Raw genomic sequence first — 11,502 nt, 5'->3', positions numbered from 1 at the left:
GGGCGCATGCCTGTGGGGAGGCAGGTGTGTGGCACAGGGTCAGAGACGGGAAACCAAATGGACACGCGACAAAGGAGCTACCACACGAGGAGAAAGTGAGAGGACGTCTTCAGTCCAGAGAGTCTGAGTTGAGGGGAGGAGGTTAAAATGAAAGATCCCAACAGACAGCAACGGGGTAAGAGAGAAACAAAATCAAAAGACATAAATAAATTTGGGGGTAGTAATAACTATTTGCTAAGCATCTTAGAGTTGAAAATAAATGCTCACGTATAAGAACTTACTTTTACTTATTGGTCACGACTTGAGCCCCAGGTAGTGTCTAGATAAGAGAAAGTGTGAATTCACAGCAGGCAGGTCCTCCCCCAATTAACTAACTTTAAAAAAAAGAAAGAGAGAAGCTACAAAGGGAATTTTAGTTTTCCAGATCTAGGCAAAAGCGGCCAGGCTGGGGTCAATTGGTTTCACTTCCCCCTGACTTCTCTGCTTGGGCAGTAATTGGGCAGATTGGGTTTCAAGCGGTCATTCTCCCAGAGCCAGCCCAGGTGGCTGCTCCTGTCTGCTGACAGCTAACACTACCACTAATGAAGAAAACAGACAGATAAGCCCTCAATAGCAACCAAAAGCAGCAACTCAAGAAGAAAAAAATACATTAGCAGTGTGACTCTCCCTGTTATGGGCAATTAGGGCTGTGGGGGCTCAGGAATGCTCGCTTCCAAGGGCAGCAGAGGACCAGGCGGCATGCCTATCAACTCCACTGGGAAATGGGGGTGCTTATATTGCAGGTCACAATGATCCCCAAGTGCACGGCTTTAGGAAGTATGTCCGTAGCCAGGTTTTATTCCCACAGCATGGGCACTTTACATGTTTAAGCCTCATAACAACCGGATGAGGTAGCAAACCATTTCATACACGATCTCTGCAATATTAAGATACTTTCTCAACATCGTGAAGAAAGCGGCACTAATAAGTAGCCAAGGCGGGTTATCCAGAGGATTCTTTCTCAGAAGCTCTTGTTCTCTCCCACTAACTCCAGGAAGCAAACACTAAAACGATGTGAGCGCAGGGGACAGCACCCCATCACTTGTTTTTCCTCTAATTTCAGAGCAGGTGGATTTCTCTTTCAATGGTTTCCTCTGCCTAGAGAATAAAATTCAAGTGTATATGTGCAGCTCAAGGCTCTCACATCTGGGGTCTCCCATCTAACGTGCCGTGTAGTTCGACCTTTCACTATTGCCCACTTCAGCCTCGCCTGTCTGTGACTCACTTTGCACATCCCCATCCCCAACCTGGGTTTCTGTGGTTCTCCAGTCTGAAGCATCCACATCCATGCCTCTCCTCTCCTCTGCCACATAGGCCCCACTTCTGCCTTTAGGAAGAAACGTTCAGGCGTGCCCTATTGCCGAGTCATCTGTGCAGCTGTCACTGCCCTTGCCAGCACCCAGGGGCCTCTCCCTTTCCTGAAGTGTTGTGACATTTAGTCTGCAATTCTCATGTGATATTTGCCAAACGCAACCTTGGATTTTATGAGGGTCCCACTGACTAGGACTGACTCTAGCCTGGGCCACAAATAGCAAATACCAGCCAGGGGTGGGGCTTGGGAAACCCCGGAAAGGCATGCAAGTTAGGGAGCGCCTGTCACAAGTCTGCCAAGCAGGACATCACAGGGCAGGAGAAGGTCGGCATACACTGGAGGCTGGAGAAGAATTAAACGCTTAAGTTAATACCTAGATGTTAAAACCTTGTTTCAGGTTTTGTGTGAGAGGCCAGAGGTCTTTGGGATGGGACACCAGGTAGAACTTGAAAAATATCCTTGCAAATGCTTCCCCAGAGACCACAGGGATCAGTTAGCGAAATTTCTTATATTACCATATATACATTTTCTGAGAATTCATGGCTATTAGACATTGGGGTTCCTAACTCAAAGCTTTTTGGAGTCTTCAATATGCTTCTGTGAATTGCGACTCTCCAAGACAGAAATACAGATGGCAAGTTTTTTCAAAATTATTTGTCCAAAGAATTTTTTTCCCTCAAGAACCTCTACCACTTAGTGATCTTCAGAATACACTTAATAAGTGCTATTTACACGTTTTGCTGTTTTGTTGTGGCTTAAAAGGTGCTAAAGCTGGGAAATTTTACAGAGATTGGGCCTTACTTTTATTTAGAAAATTTATCTCTTTATTACAAGCCAGAATTATTGGAAGATTTGGACCAAAGAATGAGTCCAGTCTGGATTAGTAACAGCCAAGATAACCACAGAATTCTCTGAAGTATACATCATAGAACGAGAATCCAACCAAATGATTTTATATATTTCTCAAATTGACAGCTGATATTTTCCAATATTAAAGACACTGCATGGATATTTAAGGGAAAAAACTTTTTAGTTATTTTTAGCTGGATGGTCCTCCTATTATCTTATGGAAAGAGCCCTGCTTTTGTGACAAAGCCTATTTCCAGGGCTTATTTTATTAACTTTTGGAATTGTTCTTTTGAAAAAAAAAATCTTATCTACTTGACCCATCATAATTCTTTATCTACTCTGCATGCAAAAAAACAAACAAACAAACAAAAAAAAAAAAACAAACCCTTTGACACTTGAGCCCTCCGCCCACTTCCAGATACAGTGAGTGAAGACACAGGTTCTATAGATTTCAGAAAGACATGTTTTGAGATATAAAGCCAATGTATTAGGTGGTACAAATTTCAATGTCAGGCAAAAATTCTTTGGGGATTATTCACCAACTTATTATCTCTGCTTTTTGTCTCCTCTGCGGTGGAGGGCTGACACAATGCTGACCTGCTCTCTATTTATGGCACTATTGTCTTCTAAATTTCTGCTCAAGCTTTGAATAGTTTCTCCAATACAGTTTCAAATGCCATACAGTTACAAACAGAATTCTGATGTCATGGGTGGGTGTGTTTCTGCTTGATCCTGATTCTTAGGTTAATCAGCATGGTGTTCATTATTTCTACCACAGCCAACCAACCTGCTGCTGACACACTGCAGGCCCGAGCCCACAGATGTCTTCAAAACACGGCTTCCCATTTCTGTGACACCAAAATTATGCTTTTTTGTCTTTCATTTCCTTTGGACTCAAAATGTCTAGGAACACTTAAATGTCTTCTTCGACTTGGCAACTTTTCCTGTCCAGATAATCAGTGTGTGCATTGAACCAGTCAAGGTGAAACAAGAGTCTCTGAAAATCATGCTGGTTTATCTAGAAAATAATCTGCTTGGAAAATCTTAATTAAATATGATGGCACTTGTATCAATATGAGCATTCTATCAATGCTAGGGTGTAACTCTTAGGGCTGAAGATATCCATCACAAGCAAAATATTCCTGATACAAGAAAACAGGGAAACTCCCAAATGTGATCTCCTGTGAGCACATTTGGGCCTATCTGTGTCCTTCCATGGAAAGGCTGGAGTAGAAGCATTATAGCAGGAGAACCAGCTAATTATGGGCTCCCCAGGAACTGACCAGTCTCCATGGGGATCTCTCCAGGCTCCTGGAGATCACCTGAGTCCAGGCAACGAGGCTACCATGGCTTCTTTAGGTCTCTTTTTAACTATTAGCATTTGTCCAAATAGCTGTCCAAGTCTCATAAAAGACTTGTGTTTGGCCAGATAAGTGGTTTTGATTTCAAAGGAAAAAAAAAAGGCATTTTCCTCTTTCCCTAAAAAGTACAAATTGTGAGGATAAAATGAAACTGTATATGGGAAAATAGTTTGAGAATAAAAGTTGAATGCCATCATTATTTCAAGGATTACCTTACCAATAATATAAGCTTTACATATTTCCTGAAGATACTAATTTTTAAAACCCAGAAGTCATGGTTTAGATCTGAAATTTTCATCCCTTTTCCTTCATCTTGCAAAAAGCCATTAAGTTAAACAATCTTCAAGTAGGAAATCTAAAGATGGACTGAAACTGAGAACTCTAACGGATGTGGCAAATGTCAAGGATATCAAATGGGTCCTGGTCTAAGAATAACAGACCTGGACTGATATCCGTCCCATTAAAAGTTTCAACCTACATCTTAGAGACCACAAAAGCAGCTGGTCCATTTCCATACTTATTACAGAAAAGAAAACTGACATTTGAGGCCTCATGTGCAGGAGGGGTGAGAACCAGGGAGAAGACCCAGGTCTGATCCTTTCCCTGCTCCACCAGCAAGCACAGGGCTTTCACACGTCTGCAGTCTCTCACAATTGTTCCTTCAGCCCTGCAACGTCTCCCACCCATCTCTGTACTTTCTCCTAGCTTCCCCATCAAAGATAACACAATGGTCTTCTTGTATCACAGAGTCACCCACCAACACCTACTCCCACAAAAAAGTAAGCAAAAGGAACAGGACAAGTGTTGTTCTATGAAAATCTGTTCCTCTTCTCTGATCTCTTAAGTCCAGTCCTGATTTCTTTAAGACCTTGAGTTCCCCAGCTGTGATGAGACCTGCACTTTGAAGACCAGAGGCTCTGGAGCTAAAAAGAGCAACACTTCTCTGAGTTTGAACTAAAGGCTGTCTCTGCAGAACAATAAACAAAGTTGAGAAGCCCACTGGCAACAGGATCTGAGCTGGCTGATGGCAGTGCGCAGCTGACAGGTGAGTCACGATCATCTTCAGGGGATTTAGTGTTGGCTGCTTTGGCTTCCTCATTTTGTACATATTAGGTTTAGAGAATGCAAGGAATTTGCTAGCTGAGCAAGTTTATTCATTCTGTTTTCTAACCAGGTTCTTTTCCACTGAGGTATGGTTGTAAATAATTTCCTCAGCAGGCTTTGCTGCCAAAGCAGCACACAGTTCAATGGGGCAGTTTAAACATGAAACAACCCCCCCTGAAAAGGCACTGTGCACTGTACAGAAACAGAATCTAGCTGACTTTGAAATAAAGGAATCTAGACTTAACCACCAAAACGTGGGGCAAACTTAGAGCTACATCACCCTTCCACATGCACACGACGAACGAGAGGCGGCCAGCGGGGGAGAGCGGAGGACGTGCTGCGCACACGCGCAGAACAAGTCGTTCTCCGTTTGTAGAACAGACGTTATCCCCAGTGACTGATTCCCGGGTATCCCAGGAGTGGAATAACCTGGCCAAGTTCAAATACAAATTGCAGAGCAGGAATTTAAAACCATCTCACAATTCAGTGAGGATGACTGTGTCATGTTGGTGTTTTCCTTCTTATCCCAAGTTGACCAAGAATGTAACTAAATGTCACTAAAGTATAAACTACTACTCATTTTTATTAGATAAAAGCCACTATGCATTGGGTCAGAATGACAGATTTAAGGAAAACACATAAATCAAGATCCAGATTAATGAATGGCTTATCAAAATCACTCAATTAATGTCATTTTCTCATTTGTAAACAAACCTTGAACACTGTATTTTAACATCCTTTGGAGGGTTAAATTTGTTAGTGATAACATATAAAAACTCCTGACTTCAATTTCCTAGTGTGTATTTTTATGGAAAAAAAGGTAACATTAGATGTATCCTATGGAAATGAAGTACAGAGTTAATTAAGGTTCTCGGGTAAGAATGGCCAAAAGCACACGCTAAGTTAAATTGGGTTCTTAGGAAAGAACAACTAGGACCAGAGAAGTAAAACAGAACCACTGCACCATCTAGTGATCAAACTGTTGCTTTGCAATAGACCACCTGATGCAAGCAATTCTATTTTGCAAATCAGTGCGAGCTTGAAGAATGCTCCTAAAATTGGCCAAAAGAAAAACGTCTGATGACAATGAACAATAGAAAATTAAGGGCAGATGAACAGGAACAGGGGAATGGGATAGATTCTTAAGTTTCCCTGAGAAGCTGGAGGCGAACCCAAATTTCACTCCTCACAGATCTGCCATAGGTCCCGTTTACTGTTCTGTATGTCCTAAAACTTTAGGTACCCTGTTAGAATGAATGGTTCAGCCCTGAAACAGAGATGGCTTAAGTACCTATTCAGTAAGTCGAAGACCCATTCTCACCATAAGGTCCAGTGCAGGACCTGGGCCTCTTCCTTCTACACTGCTTTTCCCTCTGGTCTCGTTCTCCACAGATGGCAGCCGATCAGGAATCCAATGCTCCATGTCAGTGCCCAGTAAACACAATGCCCAGAGAGACTACCTCTTAAGAAACATTATAGAAACATTAATTCAAGAGTCAAAGGTAATGAAACCAAAATAGAAATTTTCTTCTTAATCCGAAGATTCTTATTTTGTTCAGGAACTTTTCAGACTCATGGTCAAGAAGAAAATGTTTCATAATTTTTATAATTCTATGATTGAAAGTTACCTAGAAAAAAGGAAATACACTTCAATTTAGTGATTACATAAAATGTCAATATATAGGATCTGGCAGAAGTAACTCCTGCTTGAGTGTGGTTGGTAAGGTAATAATATGGGTGTAAAAATTTATAGTTTTAATACAAACATTTCACCTAAAATGTCACATGGTATGCTTGAGTGTAATATCATTATGTTACAGAATTACATGCTTATGATTTTGTAGTAAAAGATTTTGTAATTATGAAGGGGCGTTATTTGTGCTGGACCCTGTATGGGAAAACACATTTACTTCCATTTTGTTTGCACGGGTTTTAAAGCTAAGCTCCTCTTTACCCCAGCAGGGCTGTAACACTTTGAGTGGCTGGTTCTGTTTGCCCCCTTTTCTCAGACAGCATAGTAAAGCCTAGTTGGATACCTAGTACCATTCCTTAGAAATCCCTAACTAATATTTAAAATATGCATAAATCTGAAAACACAAATCCAGAGGTGATCCTTTTTCGAATCCCAATAATTTCTTTTGATCTTCAATAATGAGGTCTTATCCTGTTACAGGTGAGATCTCCCAGAATGCTCTGCAGAAACCAACACAGCACAGTGGGGGTGGGGGGGGGGACACCAGTAAGAGTAAGAAACCTTAATTTAGAACTGTTAGCTATGTGACCTTGGGAAGTTTTTCACCTTCTGCGACCCTAAAGTTCTTCATCTGTAAAGAAGGACAAAACACTTAACTTGAAGCATTAATTACCGTATTAGAGAACACATGTGACGCGTGTAACATAACAAGCACTCAATAAGTGGTAGTCCCTTGTTATAAAAGCAATAGTCTGCTTTTCAAAACAACAACTCTTAGAAGTAGATGCTTATGTTGCCTAGGACTGGTCCAAGACCAAGTTTAACTATAACCAGACCAAGTTGGTCTTTCAGATTTCATAATTACCTTTCAGCACTGCATCTAAAACCTGTATGTAAAACTGCCCCAGAGAAACTGGTGAAAGGGTGAGAGAAATTTGAGTCTACAAAGAATGAATTGAAAAGATATGTCATCGAAAATCAAACACCCCATAAAAACTTTTAAAGACAGGTTTATTTACATATAAGTGCATGAAATTGAATACAGAAACTTTATTAAAATACTGTATATTACAAATTTTAACCCGATAAATTCTGTGTTATGACATTTAAGTGCTGGATTCACTCTTAACAGTTGTGTGTGTATCAGCAGAATCACCCTGTATGTTACAAAGAGGAGACCACCTACGGACCTCGGAAAGGGTCCTGTGATTAGACAGTGGGTGACAGAAATTGTGCATCTTTTTTTAAGCAATGAATTGGAACCTAGAGCTTGTCTTTGCAGACCAACTTTCTATAATCAAAAGTGATCTGCATATGTTTATTGCTGCCCTTTGAAGAGATGAGTGGTAAAAATAATTTAAAACAAAGATTAACATCTCTAAGGCTAACCTGATGCTTACCACAGTTAAAACAATTAAAATTCACTGCAAAATTTGAGTTATCCAGGAAATTATGCTATATACACAATGAGATTTGTACATGAATTGGGAAATTAAAAAATTGCTTATATAAAATTAAAAATCAATAGTATACAATATTTACAGCTTGTTAGGTATTATACATAAACATAGTTTTTAAAAAATAATCCTTCAAAATTAAACTGTATTATGTAAACATGCAGTACATATTTTCATACAGTGTAGTTTATAGTCTTAACAGAAGGGAAGCTGTGCTCACCCACCATGGGCCGTGATCAGACCCACCTCCGCGGCTGCACGCCGACCCACCGACACTTACCCCTCCCGTTGCTAAGCTTCACAGTACATTAAGTAGTTTGATAGCAAAAATAAGTCCCTGATGGTAAACACATGTCTAAAGGTTACATAAAGTGTCTGCCCTGTTACTGCAATACAAAACTAACACTGTTTTTACTAGCTTCTCTAGTTCACAACAAAATTAAATGTTAAAATCCCAATTTTAATTGTTTTGACTTCATTTTTCCCCATTTCAAAGTTACTTTAAAAAAAAAAACAGAGAAAAGAAGACAAATACAACATGAAAGTAGTTGTCATCTGCCATTGCCAATAGCAAAGTAACTGATCTTCATTAAACCATAAGGAGTTAATTCACTTGCACCATTCCTTAACTCTGAATCCTCATTAACAGGCCAATCCTGAATCAGGTTCACTTTGGAAAAATATCCTAACTTCCGAGGTACTGAGACATCATTAAGCTTTTAAAACTGGGTTACTGAATGATTCATCAGTGGTCTGAGAGTTAACACAGTTTGAAAGTAACTCTCTCAATTTCTATCAGGTAAAGTATATTTTTGCTATTTAAACAAATACATTTTAGTTGATTAACTTCAAAATAAAATTGACTCCCTCATCGCAGAATGGCTAGAGTCAGGAGCTAACACTTTATGGTAAAATCATATGAATTTTACCAAGTTGTGTGGCTATTGTGGAAAAACACTATGGATTTCATATGTTCGTCTATACATGCAGAGCTCATGTATGTGCAGAGCACCAAAATTTTTAAAGATTCCTCCATCATAAATGTACCCAATATCACAAATACTAAGAAAGTATCAATAATTAGACTATCAACTCACCCATTATTGGAAGTAAACCATTTTTACAGTTTACTTCTCAAACAGGTACCTCTATTTTTCTTTCTGTGGAGAAAACTTTAAAATGTTCCTCTCCAGAGATACTTAGCAAGGATGTGCAAACACACTAACTTAAAAACAAAGGAAACCTTTCTTATTTGTAAGACCATCGAGTTAACATTCACTTATACAGGGCTCTAAAAAAGTCATGCTCTTTAGAAATTGCCAATGCATAAGGTATTTAGGAGAACAGGGTTACTGTTATGGTAATTGTGCATTACAGTTCCTCTTTCTGTATGTTTACACTACCCCACTTCCAGTTTCCGTTACATGTCTCAGTGCCCCCTCCAAGGGGGGCTGTCGTGTTTCCAGTGGAGGGACATACCTACGGATGGGTGCAGTATGGGGTCTAAAAAACTATGTAAGAGGTTCATGCTCTCTTGACTTGCCTATAGTATCTATTTTTCAGTAAGGTTATAGTTGCATAACCATAAGGTGTTAAGCACATTCTCTTCAAAACCAGCACTTCTGACTCTATGAACAAGCTGTACATACATTCAAACCATAACATATGACATCTGTATGGAAAGGGGAGGGTGATTTTTAAGAAATTGCTAAAGTAGTTCTTAAAATCAAGAAAGAGTTATTATAAATGACTTCAATGTATGTGCAACGAATGCAAAGAATGTGCAAATGAGCCTTCCAAATGCAGGGAATAGATGGTTACAGTTCACAGTTCAGTTCAGTCAGAAATCCGGGTGTGTCCACTAATTTAATGAAGTATTAACTGATACATTTCCACATTTACTGAAAATACTGTATATGTTAAGCATTACTTCCTCCAAACAAATTGGGATAAATTTTTAGATAGTTGATTCAGAAATATGCTCAAAAACATTGTACTGCCTACACTGAACAGCGATCCTTAACTCAGAAGGGCAAACCTACCACCACCACACACAGAAAAGAAGGAATAATGATTCCAAAACGCTTTGTAGAAAGTTGGCTCACAGAGAAAGAAACAGCACTTTGGACTCACACAGTACACATACTCATACAATGTGGTTTCTATTCTCAATGCAAGGGGGGAAACTGTTCACATAATGTGGGGTACTCCATCAGGTACGCCTTTGTTTCATGTGTTACCCCTCCAATGTGCATCCCTATCTTTAAGCTTCCCTCTGCTACAAAATGCTACCACGTTTGAAATTTTTTATCATTTTTAATCAAATAATGTCCTTTTTATCTTGAAGAGTTTCCCCCTCAGATGTTATGAAAAGGACCAACAGTTAGCAAGGGTATCAAACTCATTTTCATCTGGAGCCACATCAGCCTCGCAGTTGCCCGCAAAGGGCCAAATGTAATTTCAGGACTGTACAAATGTAACTACTCCTTAACAGTTAAGCAAAAGCTCGGCACTGCCACCAGGTAGAAACAAGGTGCCGGCCAGATAAAACAAGGTGGAGGGCCGGATTCAGCCCGTGGGCCTTGTGTTTGCCACCTGTGAGTTAAGAGAAATTATGAGACCACACTGATTACTAGTCAGTTCTAACCAGTGAGATTCTCACCCTGATTACTAAGAGAAAGAGCAAAATCTACCCAGCTACTCAAGTGTTGCCAAACTTCTCTGCAATCTAGGCCCACTAGAGTTCCATCAGTGACTTTCCACACTTTCCACACCTTAGAAACAAGTAACAACTCCTTGAAGAGATTCCCTTTAAAGTTTTCTGAGAGGAAAAATTGCAATAGTTACTTGTTGAATTACAAAAATGGACATAAATTAAAAATAACAGTCTTTTTTAAGTTAAAAAATACAAGGAAACAAAAAAAAAAAGAGAAAAAAAAATACAAGGAAACAAACAACAACCAGATCTTAAGCACCGTGGGCCACAGAGTGAAGGACTCGGCAGACACTGAAGCCCAGCTCTCTTTCCCTGCAGAATGGACACTACGCCATGAAGCCAACACCGAGGGTGCGCAAGGGGGTGGATGACAGAGGAGACACTTCATCCCTTAAACAAGGCAGTAGGCTGCAAGTAGTAGAGACTCAGTGAATGCTCGCTGAATGAATCCAAAGGAAGAAGCAGGGTAAGATAAAAGAGTAAATACTGGTTGGGAATATAAGACAGAAACCTGTACTTGAACAAGAATTTAATAAAAAATTATATTAAAAAAATAAATTTACAGAAAATGTTTTATGGCCCAACACATGGTTTATATTGGTAAATGTTCATTAAATAATTATATTGGTGTTATGCTCATTTAAAAAAAAAGAGTAAATACTGGATGCCTCTTCCCTTTCGCTACTTTAACCTGTGGTAAACACAACCTGTCATTTCATCCTGCTTGCTCTGGCTATTTCCACCACCACCAACTCCTAAAAATGCTCTTAGATAAGTACCTGCTGATCTAAAAAATAAAGAGGAGGTAAAGGAAGCAAGATTGTAAGAGAAATCATTTTAATTTTTCCTTCTTAAAATATATATAGGGAAAATGTAGAAATGAAATAGATAAATGTTTCAAAACATACTTAATTACTATTGCAAAATGTAATTTAAAAAAATTCTACTGACTACCAGTCACTTACTGTCAA

Source organism: Sturnira hondurensis, unplaced genomic scaffold, assembly GCF_014824575.4.
Source record: "Sturnira hondurensis isolate 20B ecotype Veracruz unplaced genomic scaffold, ASM1482457v3 Scaffold0023817, whole genome shotgun sequence".
Lineage (NCBI taxonomy): Eukaryota > Metazoa > Chordata > Mammalia > Chiroptera > Phyllostomidae > Sturnira > Sturnira hondurensis.
Note: the sequence above shows the minus strand (reverse complement) of the source record.